The 22,954-nt window shown below is 39.1% G+C and overlaps 1 long non-coding RNA gene across 1 annotated transcript; it reads right to left on the bottom strand.

Annotated features, from left to right (window-relative positions):
• Nucleotides 1–10,753: 10,753 nt before the first annotated feature.
• Nucleotides 10,754–18,569, bottom strand: LOC309485982. The gene is made up of 4 exons (XR_014201355.1): nucleotides 18,507–18,569; nucleotides 16,424–16,491; nucleotides 12,049–12,200; nucleotides 10,754–10,809 (listed from the first exon to the last, which is right to left on the bottom strand). It is a non-coding gene; the product is annotated as an uncharacterized lncRNA (long non-coding RNA).
• Nucleotides 18,570–22,954: the final 4,385 nt, after the last annotated feature.

The raw sequence follows: 22,954 nt of genomic DNA on the forward strand, positions 1-22,954 counted from the left end.
ATCTGCCTTTCAATGATCCAACTCTTTTATTAGACCAATCTAATCCATAGCAGCCCCAAACCCCTCCTCCTCTCCTTGGGCGCGTCTTGGACACAGAACCTTCCATCTGTCGGTGACTGACCGCGTATGGGACAAGTAAGCCTGAACCACACACACATATACACACTCATCTAAGCATAGGAACAATCAGACGTTCATTAACCGTTATTGGCTTTGGCAAATCTATCCTTTGTTTACATTTGTTCAAGATCCTCTAAGCAGAGATGTTAACCTTAGACATGCACTATGAGCCTAACATTATTATTTACACTTTTACATTGTCGTCAGAAGCTTTGATAATAAAGTAATGTACAATAAATTGCAGATGTCATGTTTGAGATGTTACAGTAAGTAGCTAAAGATGTAACTAAAAAATCCAGTACAGCACAACAGATGTGCTGTCAGTTGAGTACTTGTAAACCATTGTTTGACACCTTGGAGAAATCTCACAACAAAGACTGAGACAAAAATAATGTCCAATTAGGTTCAGAAAAAAAGCTGAATTAACACACAAAATAAGTGTTTCTATATTATCAAAAATCAGTAATGGTGGGAAGCATATTTGACCTTGTCGCCATAACCAAATCTCTCTTCGGCTTTCTTCAATGGGCTGAGAGCTTGTCAATTGCAAGTAATCCCTTCAACAGCCTGACTGACAGTTTGGAGCTTTGCTCTTTCAAAGAGAAAAGCTATCATGACCTGTGAGCCAGGTCAATTCAACTGACTACAAATACAGTAGCGCAGAAGCTCCCATTTAATCACAGACATTTGAATTAATGTATGAATTATGGTTGAATATATAGGAGGTCTCCAGATATATGAACTTGGTCATTTCTGTGGAAGAAAAATACAAATGAATTGTTAACAATATGGTTAATATGGAAAGCCCATGTTTCACATTACCTACCCATGGAAAACTTTCTGAATGAAAAGAATGTACTGGAATGTGCCACCAGAGGGAGGCAGAGTAACAGACATTTGCCAGAGATGGTGCAAAAAAAAATATCACAAGAAAAGTTTCCCTCTGTACTATAATCTGAAATATTTTACACCAATCAACATGGAAATGTCTGGTTTTATTTTCTACAGGTCCCTGGTGTCCACGAGGAAGCCTAAAATCTTTCAAAAATTAACCACAATCAGGGACATAAACTGCAACCTAGTTCGCATTTTGGGAAATCATACTGCAGTAGAGAACCATCGTCTAAAGTTAAACAACATGAACAGGAAGTACATAACTTATTAAAGATAAATTATACATACACATTACCTGTCTGATTTCTACTACCGTGAAGTCATTGTTTGGGGCCGCCCCTCAATATCATTTATACATTTAATTACAAGAGGAGTCTGATATTAGTATTATTTCAGCCCCCGGTCCCTACCCTAACCACAACAACCCTATTACCACGTCTTTTATTTTTGTAGGTATTCAGCTCACAAGTATTCCCGTGGTCCATTACCTAAGTCGGGCATGACTCTACCCAACACAGTACTGTGCGTGTCCATGCATGAGTGTGTGCATGAGTGTGCTTATGTGTGTGTAGTGTGTCTGGTGCGGTGGTACCTCTTGATAGGCAAGCAGATGTTTTTGGGGTGCCAGCGCTGCCAGGTTGAGTCTGAAATGGTTCTTTAGAGACCATTACCCAGCTCCTCTGATGGCAGTCAAATAGCTATCATTACTACACAGCCTGGGGAGGGTTCACGATTGTCAAAGGGGGAGAGAGAGAGAGAGAGAGAGAGAGAGAGAGAGAGAGAGAGAGAGAGAGAGAGAGAGAGAGAGAGAGAGAGAGAGAGAGAGAGAGAGAGAGAGAGAGAGAGAGAGAGAGAGAGAGAGAGAGAGAGAGAGAGAGAGAGAGAGAGAGAGAGAGAGAGAGAGGAGAGGAGAGGAGAGGAGAGGAGGGGTGAAAGGAGAGAAAAAAGGCTTGAGTTTAAAAATGAACATTTCAGAGTTAACAGCCCCCCAGCTTTTTCTACCCTATTAACTGCAATGCTGCTATTCCCCCTGCTCTGTCGGGAGCAACCCTGCCATCCCCAGTACCACCAATATATGTAACATCCTTCTTTCTAGCTCTCCCTCTTCCTCTGTCTCTCAGTCTACCCGGCCTCTTCATCATCCCTTTCATTTGTATCCCGTCTCCCGCACTCTTCTCAACCTGTGATCTTTTCTTCCTCTTTTTCTCTCCTCCATCTCACCCTTTTTCTGCTCAATTTTTCCCCACCCTGATCTCCTCAACTCTGAATTATATGTCCTTTGGTTTTGCAACCTTGTTATATCCTGTCATCAGAACAACATCATGCTCCAGTTAAGATGTGCATGCTGGGATAGTTTGCCCCAGTGTCCATCCCCTTTTTCTAGGACTCGCTTGAAATTAGGTATTTTAGCATGACTTGTCTGCCTTTTTACCCTCCTTGAATGAATTATTTCTTCTTGTATTATTGCAATTTTTGGATAAAAAGTCTGTGTAATGAACAAATGTAAATTTAATGCAATCTTTCTTTCTTTTTATCTATGGTAGCATAGAGTTGACTATTCAAGAACTAATATAATGTTTTATTGCATCACTACTTGTATTTGTTTTCTCCATTGCATTTAGCTTTGCTTTTATAATTCTCTTTTATAATTCATGTTGGATAAAATGTGTGCCAAATAAATAAATGTAAATTGAACGTTCTTTCTTCTTTTAGCGCAAGTCATCTGAACAAAGATGGAGGAATCCAGACATGATCAGAAGAGTGTTGATGGCTGAAGATGCCACCCGAGGTTTAACGTACAGCTGTGGTAGCCATGCGGCTGGATGTGACCTCCTCGTCCACCATGGGAGCAGCTAAATTGTATGTCTGCTGCATTATTCATAAGGGGTAAACGGGAAAGAGCACCTTCAATCAAAAGCAGTCCTCGATCGGCCCTCTAGGTGTCACTATTGCTTTGCACGTCTCACCAGAGTCCCTTCTTAAGAAAATAAGAGATTAATGCTGGGTTTGTCAGACGTGGTGCCTCTGTGACTGTGAGCATGATGGGATTATACTCACTTGACTATTTTTAATCTTTGTTTTATAGCCCCCCTCCGCAAACGGGACCTTCCAGTCAAAGAAAGGTGCAATACAGGAGCCAAGCGGTTTAAAGCTGTATTAAAAGCGCTCTTAGTTTTACATATAAAGAAATAAAAAGCACTTTTTAGAAATAGCATTAACATGATGTACAGCCACATGAAAAGACTTTAGTCATGTCAGTCTTCTAGAAGAAAAAAGCTGTTTTATTCTGCATGCAGTGGTGGGCTGGTTCCTCATGGGCGCTGCCATATTTTATTCAAATAATTGACCAGGTTACAACTAATACTATAATAATGTGTTTATTTTATATAGTACTTTCATCCACTGCTCAAGGCACTTCACGAATCACAAGCTCAAACAAAACAAGCCAACATATTAGGCTACAGACACAACAAAACAACGAAGCGGCAGCATTTAGTGGCAAACTTCATGCTTCCAGGCCAATAGGTGTCAGTGTAAATCCCTAAAGCACTGGAACTACTGAAGCAATTAAGTTAATTCTTGATTGCAATACACTAAATGTAAACAAAAACTTACTGATTCCACCTTTCAAAATCGTCAGTGTAAGCTTGGCTACTATAAGTTTTTGGCCGCCTTTAGAATCAACGGTCATTTTCCCACGACTCTGTTGAATTTATAGTCAAAACGCAGGGGAGGACCGGCGCTAAATATTACCCTCAACAATTTGGTCTGTTGCCTTATTATTTCAACCTAGAATAGACACATGCTTCCTCCTCAATAGTGAGGTATTTTTAGATCTCACATCCGTCTATTCAATCAGACAGTTTATTTAAGAACATTTCATTTTGTGTGTGGGCTAATTGACACATCGGTATCAACAGGACCCATGTAAATTTCATCCTAATGTAATCAAGCTAATGGTTTATGGCCTAATGGATGCAGATTATAAAAAGAGGATGGATGTTTTATATACAATTTGCACCTAAACTTCGGGCCATTTATTTTGCTGACAAGAAAATGCTTCCCAAAAAGGGACTTGGATGAGGAATGCTTCATGAGGCAGTCACAGCAAAAAAACGTGTGGCAGGAATGAGTTAACAACGGAGATGAATAAAGACCTGTATGAAACTGCCAGCCAATCCGTATTGAGATTAACACTTAGGACCCAAATGATTGGCTAGAATGGATTCAATGCATGTTCGTTGATAAGTACAAGATTCCAGGCCCACGTGGGGGCTTTACCATTGCGGAGCTGCCATTGGCTGAGAAGACTTCGCGAAGCCCCGCCCCCTCCCCGTGATTGGCTTCACACTTCTCTCCCTCTCTTGTTCGCAGTCTGCGGAAATACCCCTGCGCGAGCTGGGAGTCAGCGCGAGCGTCTTCGGCTCGTCGCTTCGCATCTATCAGAGAGCGCGTGAAACTAACACGGTTCTGACATTTGGTGCCGCACCTCTTAACAACCTTAATATGATTTCCTTTAAAAACATGATTATTAGATCTGATATTTAACTCTATCTTTTCCGCTTTTTTCCTGTCTGGAAACACCATACGTGTAGCACGGGGTTTTATATTTCATCCAGCTTGTGCTGCAAGGAATTACTGGATTCAGATTCTCTCTCTCTCAGAGTTTATCTCATGCATCCCGTTCATTCTCGGCCAGTAACAGGTTATATTTTGTTGGCAACATACAAATTAGATGGGACATTATAGAATGCATCAAACAGACGTGCGCCTGCAAATATGTTGGCCATATGAAGCAGCTTGATCAGATCAGAAGCACAAAAGTGCATATGTGTTTGGGGGTATTTACACATGGTTACTTCACTCATTGTAACTGATTGGACAGCCAGTGTAAATGCCCTCTAAGATGCAAGCAATCTGATCAATCAGTCAAGTGTAAATGCATCTAGTTCAGGCCAAAGAGTGTCTATAATATACCTGGAGAAACCTATCTGTTAATTTTCCCATGCATCTCAGTGGCACTTGCTCAGCTGGTGCATGACATTCTGCAAGCACGCACTTCTCATGGTAAAATGTCATGAAAATTGTGATGACAGATTATAATTTTTTTGAGCCAATCACCTGAACTTGCCATGTAGAGCGACACGATCCGTTGATTCAACCAGATGGAACTGGATAAATATTCTGATATGTTCCAATCCACTCTGACTTCTGACCTGTAATGCTGCCTGAATCATAATCATACACTGTTCGTTCGACTGAGCCTGGTTTCTCACAAGGTTTTTTTTCTCCATTCTGTCACCTGATGGAGTTTTAGTTCCTTGCCACTGTCGCCTTTGGCTTTTGGCTTGCTTAGTTGGGGACACTTAATATTCAACAATAATATTGATCTGCCTGCATTGACACCATTATATGAGAACTGAACTGAGCTGGACGATGACATCACTGTTTTCTCCAGAGCGGCTATATATATATATATATATATATATATATATAAATGTACTAAATTAATAACCTTTTTCCAACAAAAATGAACCCTCACTGAACTTCCTTAAGCTGGACTACGACACTATTTCTTCTAGATCTGCTGTAGGCTACAGCATAAACAAATTTTGTTGCATTATTTTCCAGTTTTCACTGTAAAGCTGCTTTGAAACAATCTGTATTGTAAAAAGCTTTATATAAATAAAGGTGACTTGACTTAACACTGTTCAAAAGCAAAAGACAAGGAAAATGTAATTTCTCACTTTTAGGAGTAAAATATGTTGTAAAATATCTACTATTACAATATACCATTTGTATATACTTCATCAGCATTTTTTTCAATTGGAGCATCACATAACCACCCAAATAGTTTTAAGGTGGTCTTTCACTGCCGTATCAGGACAACTTTACACTAAAAATGCAATGTGGTCAAATGCGTTTTCAACCACCTCCGAATGTGGTGAAAGTGGACGACTTGTTCACACCTTATTTACTATTGTCTCATCTGAAGAGATGTAAACAGGGTTTTAGTCAATCATGTCTTTTGGCTTCCATGCCTGTCCATTATAGTGTTCACTCAAGCACCCACCCCCACAAACACACACACAAAACAGTATTATACTTACTTATGGTAGCCGGTGGGATGCATGGCCTATGGTTCACAAGGCGATGTTTGCTGTGATGGTTGCCGTGGTGATTGTTCTTTTCGTACCAATGTCCAATAGGTACCAGGCTTGACACCATGTCTGTCCAGTGGTAATGGACCTTGCTGTAGATGCAGAAGACTTGATTATATCTCCGTCACATTCAAATGCATTCATTTGAATCTACACCCCTTCTCTTTCTCAGTTTCACCACTGTCCTTAGCAAGCATGCATGCATGCAATATGGGATGGTTTTATGATACATCATAGTCAAATGTTACATTATTGTTAAATCACATGCACAGTCCTATGACTTGCACAGCATAACACTGATGAGAATGCATGCACATTGGTGTAATTTACATCTAAACACATCCATTAAGAGATACACATGACTTAAGATGCTTGGTCTGCCTCATTCTGAATCAGACTAGTGCACAAACACACAGTCTTTGCCCATGCATTATCCATATCCTGGCTCACACACTCGCACACACACTCCCAGATGCTGCCCTGCTGTGATGCCTGAAGCTAAGCAAGCCAGCAAGATTAATAACGACCCCTGCCTCCCAAAAGGCAGGGCAAAAAATACACTGTTTGCAGAGGGTCGAGAAGGAGAGGGAGAGAGAACGAGAGAGAGACTCTTTTTGTTGGCAGGTTAGTGCCATTCACTACCTCTAACACTCACAGACCCTCCCCCTGGGGCCACCGACATGGATTAATGTGTTTAGTACAATTATTTCATTTATTACTGTCTGGGGCTTTTTTCAGATAAGAACATTTTTCAGGTTGCTAACCATTATTACCTCTAGGACTTGCCAAGCGCTGGGGCTCGCGGTCAGAAGCTCCGCTCTTTTGTTAATGCTTCTGCTAGCATCTGTTTCACAGCTTCGCTACGAGATTGAGAGGAAGAGAGCTCCATCTTTCTCCTCCCGTACATTTTTTTCCCCCCTCTTTCATTTACATTATGCCAAATCTGTACAATTTCAGTGTTTGTTAAATGTAGCACGTAATTCTTAGGACATTCCATTTGGTCTGATAAATCCTTTCTGCTATTCTCTATGTTGGATTCTTTTCTTTGCCTGTTTTAGCGGTGTAGTGAAGATTATGATTATGTGGAGCAGCTGTATTACTGCAGGATCCTCAGCAGGTAGTCCTATAGTGCTCACCGACCGGCTGCCACTCTGAATGATGATACCTGCTTCAGAGGGTGGCACAGTGCTTAATCTATCACCCTATAGGCTATCTGTCTGCGCTGGTTCTCCTCCTCCCATGCCTGTTTGTGTGTGTTTTCCTCCTCAAACCATTCCAGTATTTGGCCCTTGCTTCACTTATTGTGCATTGCTATAGTATAAGCTCCCTTAATATTCATTTATATTTATCGAAGAGAAAAGTTCACTATCAAAATCGGACTGTGCCATCAACCATCTTATCAGCTTCAATGTGCCCGACTGATGAGCTGGTGATGAGAAGGTCTCCGGCCCTCTACCCTTCCCCCTTCCCCCTTCATCCACATTTTTTCCTCTTCGTTGGTCCCTTCTCCTCATCTCGGTTTCTTAAGGTGCCAAGGACCCTTAAATATTTGAATCACTTAAAGAGGGTATTATAGACCTTTTTTTATATTGTCTCTAAGATAAATGTTAAGCGACAATTATGAAATAGTTGGCTTTTTATGTTGTCACGGTTCTGAAGCCAAAGCAAACACTGTATTAATATTGACATTGTCTGGAAAATATTTAACTTGTATTAAGCTGACACACAGTTTTTCAACACACTATAAGAGTAATGTTACACGTATTTACCTTAAACATTTTTTTTTTTTTTAAATGTGGGGGGGGGGGGGGTTCTTTCTGTTAAAAACTAGGGCTGTCAACAATAAAATATTTGTGATAAAATAATGATAATTTGAAAAAAAAAAAATTTGGCACGTAAAAAAATCTTGCGTTAAACATTTTATATAATACGTTTAACACAGTCTTTTAAAAAAATATATATATTTCCAAAATTTTCATAACCCACCTTGAAAACCCCAATTAGAAAACAACTGTTTAAAAACAAATTTGCAATAATAATATAAAAGAATACAATTTGGCAAAAATTGTGTTAAACATTTGACATAATATGTTTAACACAATATTTTATAAATAATTATATATATATTTTTTCTCTTCTCGAACTTTCCAAAACCCAGCTTGCAGACCCCCTGGTGCACCCCAGTTAGAAAACCACTGTTTTAAACCACAAAGAACACTCTTAAAGCACAGAACACTGGGACGTTTCTACAGACACATCTCATGAGGTTTCTCACAATGCACTTTCTTAACTTGCTAAGGAGGGAAAAGAATGAGAGTTGTGTGAAAACAGGACATACTTTGAATGGCGATGGAACAGGCAGCTGGTGATTACGGGTGCAATGCTCCTCCCACTGGGTTGATGACATCACCAACACCATCGTTCACGATACTCGACCTGCCATGGCGGTGTTACCATGGCACCTGTGTGGATGGCGCCCTTTCTTTGGGTCCTGAGGGGTAAGAGGGCATATCCAGTCGTCTGGGGGTCATCTCATCAATGTGTGTGGGGTCGTTTGAGGGGTAGAGGCGAGTGTTTGAGAAGATGTGTGTGCGTATGTGTTTGAGTGATGATGGGATGATACTTTGTCCTGTAGCCCTGTTCTCTGGACCGTGGCCGTCTTTCTCTGGCGTTGATTGAACAGGGGGTCACTGATAATGAAAGACACACACTGCCGCCATCTATCTCCCTGTGTTGTTTTGAAGAACCCCCAAACGATTTGTCATGATCACCCCTCCCCCATTCCCTCTCTTTCTATCTCTCCATCTCTTGTCCTCCCCATCCTTTTCATTAATCACCCAGAAAAAGCCCCATCATATAACATTAGCTGCTTAGGGGTTATTCAGGGCCTGTAGAAACAGTTCCACTACTGTGCCAGGGGTATCATGGTCATTGGCATACTGTAGCATAATCCGAACGCTATAATTAGAGTTCTTGTTTTCATGCTCAGACAATAAAAACTGTTTACCCAGATGGCAGGAAGTCATGGCTTTTGCTCTGAATGAGGAAAACGGATTGCAGAACACGAAAAACAGGTATTTCCCAACAATGGAAACAATGACATGACACTCTTTCACCATCCTCCCCTGCATGATTAATATTCTTTTGCAACACACATTGCAAGAGCTGACTTGCTCAGAATGTAGCAGGACTTCAAATGCTGTACTGTTGATAATGCAATTCAAGGAATATTCCGGGTTCAGTACAAGTTAAGCTCAATCAACTGCGCTTGTGGCATAATGTTGTTTACAACAAAAATTAATTTCCTTTTCTTTAAGAAAAAAAAGGAAGAAGCTAAAATCAGGGTTAGAGTGAGGCGCTTACAATTGGGACCATACATAAAAATAAATAGTTAAAAATAAATGTAATGTTGTTTCAAAAGTATATCCACAAGATCTAAACAATATGTGTTAACTAGTTTAGAATGATAAAATTGCTTACTAACCTTTTTTTGTGTAAAGTTATATCCAATTGTACAACTCGTAATGCCGTAAACCCCAAAACAACTGTAAAAATGATTATTTAAACAAGTTTAGAGTTCAAATAATACTTAAGTATTTTATAAATTACAATATTTCACATTCCTGCCTCCCATTTACTGGCCCCATTTACTTCCATTGTAAGTGCTTCACTGTAGCCTAAGTTTTTGCTGTCTTTTTTTTATTTTTATTTTTTTATGAATAAAAAAAAAAGAAAAAAAAAGGTGGTAATGAACATTATGCTACATGTCCTTTCGATTGAACTTGAACCTGAAATATTCTTAAATATAACCTGAAATATTCTCGATTTTTGCTGTTTTTTAAAGAAAGTCGAAACTATTTTTTTTGTGGTAATAAAGATTATGCCACATATACCGTCAATTGAACTTGTACTGAATCTGAATTATTCTTAAATATAACCTGAAATAACCTAGATTTTTGCAAAAAAAAAATAAGAAAATGACGTTCAAGTCGATTTATTATATATATATTTTTTGGTAATCAACATTATGCCATAAATGCGGTCAATTGAGCTTAACTTGTACTTAACCCGGAATATTTCTTTAAAAATATGTGTTGCAAAATAACATCTGTGCACTCTGATTTTTATTTTACAGAATGTCTAAGTGTTGTTCACTAATCCATATAACAGGATTTGGAATCCAATTGGTACAGCTTAAGTACAGTTTCACAACAAGGAATAGGCGTAGATTACATGGCAATGAAAAAAAAGAAAAAAAAAGAAGCACATTCCTATTGTCACTAGCCCGTTTGCGTACTCCCACATGTACATCTGGCTCACTGTGCAACAGCAGCTTGAGATAATGACAAAGAAAACAAGCATGCCTTCAGCAGGACAACACATTTGCCTGGAGTGGACCTACTAGGGTTTTTCTGCTTTCCCCCACCTCCGTTTTCCTCCTTTCCGACTTGCTTCCTTTTTTCTTTTCCTTTCTCTCCAGGCCCAACGTCTGTCACTGTGAGGTAGATAGACTGCACTCGTGTCTTCTTGGGGGTCTAAATGCCACCTGGCACCATCCAAGAATGGGCCGATCTATTCTCATTTTCCCAGCATACGCAGGGGGGGCCGGCGGGTACAGCAGGAGAGACGCAGCCTAAGAATTCAGCAGATTATGATGAGAAAAAAAGGCTGATGAATAAAGTTATGCGCAGAAATGAACAGTCAGTTTTTTCATTTGCATGTTCAAGTATTTCACATCACTACAAAAAAGGATTATTTGGTTATATCAAGGAAGCTTATGTTAGTCTTGACGAAAAAAAAGTAAATTAAAAGATAAGATAAAATTTCTCATAATTGTGACATAATTATTACTCATCTGCAAAAACACAAAAACATCTGCTTATTATTCGATGTGTATCTCAGGTGCTCTGTGTGGAAATCAAACTTTTTTTTTTTTTTGCTATTGATTAAGAATTTAAAACCACCGTTTAGCTAAATGGATGAGAGAGAGGAATGAGAGAGAATTGTATGCATGTAATTTCCGTGTTTACACCGTGTTTATCTGTCGTCCTGAGCAAGATACACTAATGCAGAGAAGCTTGACTGAATTCCAGCACTTGCCACAGCTGACATACCCGTGCCATTCAAGACCACAAGCATATGGGTGATGATAGCCTATGAACACGCTTAAAATGTTCTCCATGCTTTTGGCCCTCGCACAAAAAAACAGTGGAGGCGAGATGCACTCCACTTCCATTGAAAGCAAAACTACAGCGCTGAAAAGCAGCATCTACAGAGTCTACTGACAGCAAATGGCCGGCAGCTACAGTCCCTGAATAGGCAACACCACCATGCAAAAACAAACGCTCTTACACAAACTTAGCATTCATGCACCTTTAAAGAGGCACCCTGCTCCTTGCCCAAATATTTGTCTTTCTTTCTTCCTATACATGTATTTATTTTGCTGATCAATGCCTATATACATTCATCACAGCAGAACACCACCCAACACACACACATACATTTCTAGCTATAAAAGATTTATCACATGGTGTAATGGGGTACCTGGCGAACAGCGTGAGCTGGTAATTAAATACAGGTCTGTAAATGTCACTGTTTTTAATACCATGGCAGCAGTGACGCTATTTTTATTTTTGTTTGGTCTTAATTGTCACCCTCGGTCCGCTTGTTACGGCCGTCTCCTCATTACACCGCCCCGTCCTCGCTGGCTTTGTACGACAGAGTGTTTTACGTTTAAGAATCTCGCTCAAAGGCCTTTGTCACTCTGACACACGAGAGGGTTGGGAAGTGAGACTGAAAAAAACTGATTGAATTAGTGTTGGATGGCCATTAAAGCAGGACATTTTGACAGGGCTGGAGGACACTAGACTACCTGGTGGGGAAGGCGAACAGGTTGTGGTGGCGGCCGCTTGTAGTTGTGTATGGCACACTGAGGTTTGTTTGTTTTTTGCTGTGGACCCGGGAGAGAGCTGGCCATGTGCCCGGGATCAAATAGAGATGGAAACCTGCAGCATGTGCTGTGTGCTTGAGGGTCAGAGTTTGTAACACACACACACACACACACACACACACACACACACACACACACACACACACACACACACACACACACACACACACACACACACACACACACACACACACACACACACACACACACACACACACACACACACACACACACACACACACACACACACACACACACACACACACACACACACACACACACACACACACACACACACACACACACACACACACACACACACACACACACACACACACACACACACACACACACACACACACACACACACACACACACACACACACACACACACACACACACACACACACACACACACACACACACACACACACACACACACACACACACACAGATTAAATAAATAATGCTGAAAAAATAAACATAGATTTACATATATTTAAGGGTGTTTTGGTTTACTTACCATTCTGAACATACAACTTTAGGAAGTACATGCATTCAATTATAATATATTTTTTAAAAGTCATAAATAAGCATAAAAGGTAATAGGCCTATAAAAATGAGTTGGAAAAAAAAGTCAAGAAGCACATACAATTTTACCATTTAAAACCATGCATGGATAAAACTTGATAGAAATCTTATTAGAGTTATTAAATCTAAAAAGGAAATTGGTATAATGATGGCAGAAATTAAGTTAGGGCAACTTTCAGTTCAGTCAAGACATTTCACTGAATACTTTTAATTGAAATAATAATTAATTCAACAAAATAAGCCATAAGGCCATGAAAACTGCTGCCTTTTTAAGTTCTATGAACACCTTTTACATTTTGCCTTTCCTTTATAGCTACAAACAAGGTGGATATACGGTATATACATAAAAGTATTGGATTTCTAAAAAAGAAAGAGTGTCTCTTTCACAAATGTGAGAGATACTTACAAAAACTAGAGAAAAGTGAACTAGAAAAGTGTTTCTTTGGCTCAAAAACAACAAGGGTAATATATAATATAGGCTACATGTCAAATATTAATCATAAACTTTAATATGATAAATTCATATTAAAAGCTTAAAAAAAAACTTGAAGCTGCAAACGTAGAGATATATTAGAAACTAAAATTTGGAAAATAATTTAAAAAAAGATATAAATAAAACCTCACATAAAAATGAACAACATTTTACACTGTAAAAATGCAATCTTCTTCACAGAGATTCAAATCGTCAGTGGTTTATATTTGAACAACTGCTGTAAGTACAGAAACAGCACAATGAACTACTGAAACATATTTGAATCTAACATCATCCCACAAGCCGTTTATATTATTGTCCTGTGTGTCTTTGTTTATTGTCCAATGACAATACAAAGCATTGCAAGTGCATCGCCATCCGCCATCTCAAACCGGTGAAAAGACAAGATTGCTTTTGTCCGCTGCAATGCTTCCCTCCTGACTCAAGCCTGAGCCCCCACCCTCTGCCAATTAACTGTGTGACCATAATGGATGTTGTTTGGCATGTTTTGCTGTGGGCAGATTGAATTAGCAGCCGGGTGGGGTTCGACTCTGAGCGATTTGAATGATTAGCTTAACGTCTCTTACAGCGGTAATGAAACACAGTTATGCGTTCCCTCAGTTCTGTTAAAACACACACACACACACCTGAGAGTGAGGTGAGGGAGGAAAAGAGAAAGAGGAGGGTGCTAGAAGGGGGAATCAGACGATACACCGAACAGATGGATCTTGCGTTCAAGCACTTGAGTTCCTGATGAAGTGATTCTATTATGAGACACCCCCTTTTTTCAAGCTTTGTGAAATCTTGAATTGAATAAATGTGTCATTTGGGTGGCTTTACCTCTCTCTCCCTTTGTGTCCATCCAGCCTTTCCCCTTCTCCACCCACTCCGTCCCTCATCTAGACCTTGAATGTTTCCTTTCCTCTCTCTCTCTGGAAAAGTGGGAAAGTGAAGGCTCAGATAGAGCGCCAGACACAGCTTTTAACTTAATTCTGTTTGCATATGAGATCAATTAGCTTTTCAACGGAGTTGTTTCACTGATTATTCAGCCCTGTTTTCAATTACGCCACGCTGCCGCGGGATTTGCGGAAAACGGGGCAAATCCGGCCATGCTAAGTATGACTTTTCCACTCACTTTGATTGGAGGAAGTGTCATGATTTCTTTGCATTGACAAGTGTCTGCTCCTGATACTACTTCCTTCTCTTTTATCATCTATGCTGCTGCTGAAGGAGAATAGTTGCCTTGAGCAAGAGCCCAGCGTTGTGCGCTAATTTCAATTCACTTTACTCGGGATAGTAAACAGTTGTCCCCCTGGGACAACTTTGACACTTGTTATTTCATTCCATCAGGTTGCCAATATTACAGAAACATTATTTGTTGTTGTTTTATTAGTTTGAATATCAATTTATCAGTTGTCCATGGCTAAAGTTTATTTAATTTGGGAGATCTTCTGAGATGCTCATAAATCATCACCTCTAATGGATCTATAAAGAAATCAATCAGCAAGTTGGCACATTTCCATACGAAATTCAGAGTTTCATCAATTTTTCGTAATACAGTAAGTGCCTCGGTTCAAAGTAGTCTCACAGCTCATTCCCTGGGTTATAAAACACACCATGTTGCAGATTTAGAAACCCCAAACATACTGCAAATCAATCGTTACGAGCACAGTGTGCCCCACATAAACGGAGCACATAGAGACCTTTCACGGCCTCCTGTGCATCTCATCTCTCACATTACACTGCAGGCCAAAACAAATTCTCTTCTGATATCTAACTTGCCCATAGATAAGTTAAGTTAGTGCGTTTTACATGCCTATTTGCATAGGTTCAGGGTTCAGGCTGCTTATTTTACGAAAACGTGTGACTTCCATGGAAATTTATGTGAGGTGGGTGTATATGTACATATTCAACAAACCATGGCAAAAGTCAATAACTGAAAGTTTTGCTTCTCGTCAGCATGATGTTGGCTGAAACTCAATGGGGATGTGTGAGGGGGGGGCATGCCCACTGTTCCCAACTGATTGTCGGATGGGGTGTGTGTGCGGGGTTAGCGTTTCTTCAGAAGTTCAGAACAGTTTACAACCCTCTGGCTCCACTGTCATCAGGCATTTTTCAAAAACAGCTGTAAATCAAAGCAGTGTTTACACAAGAATCCAGATCATCGATTAAAAGAATACAAATTCTGCGAGTATACTGCGTCGTTCCAAAAAATATCCTCGCTGTGTCCTTCATTTGGCCAGAGACTTAATGTTCCCATTGCAGATTCACACTAAAGACCCCCAACACCACTATGTGTGTGCGTTTATCCCTAGGGGTTTGTCCACAGTTGATAACGTTCCATCGAATGTGTGTGTGTGTGTAGTCAGTGCATGTGTGCACATTGATGTCTGCTACTGCAAGACCGACCACCTAGAGGTGCTATCAAGATCTAATTCTCCATTGAAGTCACCTGCCCAATGCTGGATCTTTGTGTAAATACCCACCATCCCTCATTGCGATAACATAACTTTAGAAAAGAAAGACCTGGAGAAATGGACTATCAGGTCACCCAGCCCACATCACACGTTTGTTCTAAACAGGTGTAATGATCCAGTACTTTCCACACTGCTGGAGAGCAGAACAGGATCAGAATTGCACAATTGCACAGCAGGAACCGGCTGGGACACGGAGGCTCAGGATGACAGTAACAAGTGGTGGCGTGGACAGTTGGTGTTATAATTACATCACGAACGGGTCGTTAGCAGAAGGTCAGCACGTTCTGACTCCACACCTGGCGACGGACACGCCGAAAATGACTGTTGATTAGCGCATGCCGAACACACCTTGTTTAAATCCCTTACGAGTCTCAGCATGCTTAAATTGAAAAGCGAGATCTAGAAAATCATTAAGAGCAAAATTAAAATAGGAAAGAAAATAATGGATCAGGCAATACGTCAAAGGCTTCTAAAGGCGCGCTTATTATGTGCGAAAAGCAACCCATGCAGTCCCTTCCGTCGTTTCAAATTAACAGATGCCCATTTTAGAGGATGCCACATGCCATTAAAGCCACAGCAGTCCTGACTGCACCCATAAAGGTTTACTGCCATCAGTAAATGAAGAAATAGAGGCAAAGCTCACATGCAAAGACATTCACCGGGAAGCCCACATCTGGATCTTAAATTGTTCCTCATTTGAATCGAATTTGCCATTCGATTCATTCTAAGAGAAAAACGGTCATTGATTCAGACTTACGGCGTAACAGGGTTTTCACTCTGACTCTTGGAGGTTGGCTTGGAGCAAACAGAACTTATATTGACATCCTGAAACAAGGACAGGCATAAAATAATTAACTAGTTCACATTCCTTCTTTACTTGTTTGCAAAGAATAGCATTCACAAAAATGCTGGCAAATGTTTGTTTTTTTAACTGAGAGTAAAAAAATGACAAAAATAAAAATGTCTTTATATTCATGAAACATCTTTCAAAACCATTATAAAAATAATATCACCAAAAATGCTAAATAATTAACAAATATTAGGTTTTCAAACTGTGAAGAAGCAGCTCATAAATCTGGATTCTGGAACATACTAAATATCAAATCTGGATGCATAATTTTTTAGGGGTGGATTTGTCCTTTATTTATGGAGAAGGGGGGTTAAAATGTATTTACATCAACAAAGCCCTATAACCTGTACAGTACCTTCATTTTTGGAGGGAAGCGTTTCCATGGAGACACAGTAAAGCCACATGAGATTCCTCAACTGTGATAGTGCTATTAACACAGTAACGTTCCCAAATGGTTACATTTCCATTTCGCAAAGGTTATGATTGTTTAATTTGAATCTCCTTTGATAGAGTGAAGTATGATGATCTGCTGTATTCTGTGACTGTCTTCCAGAAAAATGTTGTGATCACTCTGTTATAAAACTGTTTGCACAAGATTCACTGTTCCTTATTTATCGTTTAGCGGAATATATATATGCTACTACTTGTCTAAGTGAACAGACTTAGGATTTTTGACTGGTGGATGATCAAATAAGTGAAAAAATTCAATAAAAATCACATTTAACCCTTAAACGCATACCTCGGGTCTTTAGTGACCCGGGACGTCATTCAACATTCTTAATATTCCTCAATCAATTCGTTATAAACAATTTAACAATAAAATAAAATAAAATAAAAATTTTCCCCATTGATTTAAAAAAAAAAATTTGTATAGGATCACTAACGACCAGAGGTGTGTAAGTATATTTTTTCTGTGCAATTCACCTTTATTCCACAAGTGACGTTTCACTTATTGTCACTACAGGCAGAAAACAAAAGAAAAGGAAGTATCATCAGCAAAACTTGAATTGCTGATTTACTGCAGAGCAAGCACTGACCGCAATCAAATATTAGTGTCACTGTCACTTGATGGTGAATCTGCAGAAGGAGCTGTCAGCGATCAAAATATTGATTTTGAAGATTGCAAATATGAGTCAGATGCTTAATGTACTGGAAAATGAGCTCTGACAAGGACAGTGATGATGGTATAAAACATCTGCTCAAACTGAACCCTTCCAAGCTCCAAAAAGAAACAAAATATGCTTTAATTTTTTCTTCTGTAATTGAGACAGAGTTTTATATTATCGCGACAGGGAGAGATCCATCCGTGTTAGATATAGATCTGGGTCGCTAAAGACCCGAATATGTAATAATGATTGGTGAAACATTCATGCATTTAGGGGGCAAAGAGATAGTTCACCCAAAAATGACAATTCTGTTATTAATTACTCACCCTCAGGTCGTTCTAAACTTCCGTTCATCTTCAGAACACAAATGAGGATCTTTCTGAGGAGAGCTTGAGGAGAGCTTTCTGAACCTCCATTGACAGCTACGCAACTACCACTTTCAAGCCCCAGAAAGGTAAAGACATCATAAAAGTAATCCATGTGACTCCAGTTATTTAACCTCAATTTCATGAAGTGACAAGTGCTTTGTTTGCAAAAAAAAAAAAAAAAAAAAGTTACCACTTTATTTACAAAACATTAATCTTCGACGCGAGTTCACGCAACAATGTCTGCTCTCGCATCAACACAATATCTATGCTTCGTGGTGCTCTCGTGAACATGCATTGGAGATTAATATTTTGTAAATAAAGGGGCAAATAATGTTTTTTTTGGCAAACAAAGCAGTAATCATGGACCAGCAAAAAACCAACCAGAATACACTCGCAACTGAATAGTAACACACTAATAACTACATAGAAATGCTCTAACAACTGCCCATAAAACTCTAGTGACTTCTGGGTAAGCAAGCATTACTTTTCTATCAAAAAACTTATAAATCTAGTTACCTTTATAGCGAAAGACATAAGTTATTCAAAATTTCTACAAGACAGTCCTTCTGTGCATTTTTGTCACCTGTCTCCTAAAGCAGACATACTGAAGGCCTCTATAAACTCCAGCAGAAGTGAGACAGTGGGCCGTAACCACGCTGGTTATACAGGGGATAATGACAGCACAGCGGCGAACTGGTTTAGTGTGTCTGTCAGTCAGACAGTGCTGCCTCAGGCCCCTTGACACACCTGTTTTATGGTTAAACGTAAAGCCTGTTTTCGCAGTGTGTGTGTGTGTGTGTGTGTGTGTGTGTGCGGGGGGATTTGCTTAAGGGGGTTGGTGGGTCGGTTGAGCGGGAACTGCTGAAGTGGCAGGTGGAAGCTTTCAGTGACAAAACAAACTCACTCAACATTTGTCTTCTCAGCAGTCCACTCAATCTTTTTGCACTCTTTCTCCACCTTTCACTATCTGTCTTTATTTCTTTAAGCCCCCACTCCTTTCTTTACTTTTCTTTATCTTTGTCTAAGCGAGTAAATAACCAAAAGCAACACTATCAACTTATCTGGGTGTTTCTTCGACTTTGGGCACTTTTATGTCCCAGGAATTGAACTGATTAAAATTTTTGTAACATGAAGGTCCTATAAATGTATCACATTTTTTATTATTCAACATTTCAAAAGTGTAATTAAGTAAGTATTTAAACTGCAAGTATTCAAATATTATTTAATTGTGTGAAATGAAAGTGAATTTACACTACCAGAAAGTTTGTGGTCAGTGAGATTATTTATATTAAAGTCTCGATGAAACATAAGTAGCGACAAATATTTTCTTCCATATTCCATAATGTAACAGATTTTTTATGTGAGAGATCAGTAATCAAACACTAGTCGGTTCATTCGTGTTCCTGATACTCCCAACATGGCATTTTATATATATAAATTTTTTTTGGTAAATTTATGTTGTAAACTAAAATACTTGAATGTATACAGTGAACTACCTTTTCTAAAGGATAGCTTGACTTTAAATTCTGAGTAGGCCTATCTTGGCAAACTGCAGTTTCAAGTCTTTGACTCCCTCAGTCTCCGTTTTCTCCCCAGTGACTGTCCGTATCTTTCGCCCTTCTTCGTTTTGTCACTTAATCTTTGGCTCCATCGGTTTTAACTGTTTTGTCTCCATTTATCTCTCTCTCTCCCTCTCCCACTCCCTCTTTATCTCTTTCATTCCATCCTTTTTCTCTCTCTCCCTCTCTCTGAGAGAGCTTATTGTAGTGCCCGAGGAGGACACAGACAAAGAACGTTTACGCTTCCCTACCACCTCCTCTCTGTCTGTGCTTCCCTGAGGCGGTCTCCTCCACTATCACCCCCTCCCTTTCTCTCTCTATTTTCCACCACTCCCCCTGCCACTCTCACCAGGGTCCTGTCTCGCTCCTTCCCCTTTTTCTCTTGTTCATCGAACTCTGCTCTCTCCATGCTCCTCCTTCCCGCAGGTCTGTTGTTCTCACCATCCCGCTTCCTCCGCATCTATCGTCTCTCTCTTCGTTCCTCTCCCCGTGTCACAGACACCTCTGCTCCCTTGGCTCCCACACTGGCACATCGACACGCGGACACAACACACTGTAGGGGGGTGAAACATGTATGCTGCATTATTGACAGCTCTTTATACATAAAATCAACATGAAAGCGAAATTTATCCTAATTACTTTATTAATGCATGCTCCTCATCTTATTGTGCATAATTCATCAGTGCATGCTAAAGAAAAAAAGTCTTCATAATATTTTATTAAAATGTAATAAATTGCTCTGACACGAGATCCACACGATTCGGTTGACATCACTCTCTTAGAAGAAAAGGTTCTATATAGAACCTTAAAGGGTTCTGACAGGCGCTTCATATATAGAACCTTTTAGCGGTTCCCATCATGTGATCACTTCATGTATTTAGTTTTAATTAATTAATAAATTTTCATTTAATTCATTGTTTATTTTGATAAAATTATATGAATTAAGCAGCTTGTAAACATACTTTATCACAAGAAAAAATTACCTGTTAAACATGAAAGTATTATGCAATCATTTAGGAAATTTCTACTTAGAACCTAAAACCTTTATGGCATAAAGAGTTCTTTTAAACTGAGTAAAGAACCCTAGTGTTCTACATAGAGCCCCAATTATAAAAAAAAAAATTCTAAGAGTACATTAACCAGATCATGGGTTGCAGATAAACCGATAATTATTTAAAAAAATATAGTAAAATAATAATATAATTAATAAACAAATAAATGTAACATAAAACATTGTAATCAATTATTTTAAATGCTACAAATGAATTTTGGCATCATACAGTATTAACATTTTTATCAAATAAATAATATATATATATATATATATATATATATATATATTTATATATAAAAATAAATATATATATATATATATTTTTTTATTTTTATTTATATATATATATATATTTATATATATAAGTACCAATATATTGTGCATCTCTGTGACGTAAATACATTTCATAAAATACCATTCACAGTCCAATGTGTCACACTGATACTTCTCAACGTGTCATTTCACACCAGGTGTGTCATTAAGCATATAGGACTGATTTACTGATTGCTGTGAAGAGAGCCATATACTGTACGTGATGTTGTGCATCCGTCTTATGGCCCTGTATCTGAGCAGAAGTGATATTTTAAAATCTGCCATATAAATGTAGGGTCCATATCGCAGGAGTTTAATTTAGACATGTCTCAGGCAGAGGGACATGCTGAGATGAACTACACTAGGCCCGGACAGCGGCGAGACGGGACGGGAGATCAGCAGGTGGTGGTGGTGGTGGGGGGGGGGGGATCTTGGTTACACCCCCTCGGGAGCGAGTGACTGACAGCTTAACGTACTCCCATTAAAAAAGCTGTATGACATGTTCCACATGCTTGCTGTGGAGGGGATGGGGGCCTGTGTTTGTAAGCGACGGGAGAGCTGAACCCTAGGGAAGGCCGTATGGTTTCAAAAAAGACGAGACAGAGTGACTGAAATAGTCCAAACCAGCAGCAATAGTCACAATGAACGCTAGACAAAAACTCAGTCAACTGGCTGTTGTGTTCAGATTCAGAAATAAAAAAAGAGAGAAAAAAAAAAAAAAAGACCATTTAAAGCCCACACAGACAGAGTTTCTATTGTTTACAACATGCAACCACTGGCATAGTACAATCATTTATAAAGTTCAGTAAATATGAAATATGACCATTACACCCACATGTATTTTCAGACCTTTGCAAAATGTACCCTTTATTTGAAACATAACTTAATATGAGTAATGTTTTTGAAACACATTGCTGCATGCTCATGTTTTGCAACTCTCTGGTGAGAAATGCTGAACTATTTAAGTGTATTCCATTGCCCCCTGTTTTGACATTTTACATTTGTCTCTTAGGTAGCTGTGAAAAACATATGTTCTCGTCATTCTTTTTATAGTTTTTAAAAAGTCAAACATTCATTCTGAGGATAAAGTGAGAGGATGTTTTCTCAGGAAATGGTGCCCTTTGAGTCCCCATGGAATATTAATTATTTACATTATAGTTAACAGGTTAAACTAACATGTAAATACTATTTTCTATAATATATTTAGCTGTAAAAACATGTAAATAAATAAATATTTAAATAAATAATATTGGTACATTGTAAGGCTACAACCACAAATGTATGGGTTTTAGGCTATAACTACATATTCGATGATAATAGATTCAGCATCAGCTATTTAAAAACCATATTGGTTAACCACTAATCTGAATCTTGAGGGGAAACGTCCCCATCAATCTCTGTGTTGGTTACAACTTTGGTACTTTGGGCCTGAAAAGTACATACAATTCGAAATATTTTTTTTCTGAAGCTTTTTGGGCACCATTTCCTAAGAGTGGGCTGGGAACATTCTCAGACCACTTAATAAAAAAAAAAGCAGCTTTTCATAACCTGAGATGCGACTACAGACCTTTAAAGCACTATTGCAGAAGTTCTTCATGATTTTTGGCTAATGTAGGTCTGAAATCCACAGTCCAGCAACTCGCAAGCCTCCTCAATATCTCTGGAATCCACCAAATGAGCCCAACCTGAAGAAAGGAAATGACTCATGAGTTCATGGTAAACTATTTGCGTGAGAGATATGACACTCCAGCCTTCCATCAAGAACAGCCTCACACTCTCTCATCATGAAAGAACTAGCCGTGATATACGAGAAGGTTACACAGATTATGATGATGACAGAGATGCTGTTTGTTTAAAGGGTGACAACGGCTCAAATCAACCTTACAGAGTTTAGTTTTACTGAAGAGTCGAGCTCTTATAGTAGTCTAACTGCGGATGATTGCAACTCAAGCTTAGTGGGGCAGATGTTGGCGAGGTGTAGTCTCAACACTAAAGCAATTGTGCAGATACTATGTCATTCGTCTCAATTGCTCCTTGAG

Source organism: Leuciscus leuciscus (assembly GCF_965113295.1).
Source record: "Leuciscus leuciscus genome assembly, chromosome: 21".
NCBI classification, from domain to species: Eukaryota; Metazoa; Chordata; class Actinopteri; order Cypriniformes; family Leuciscidae; genus Leuciscus; species Leuciscus leuciscus.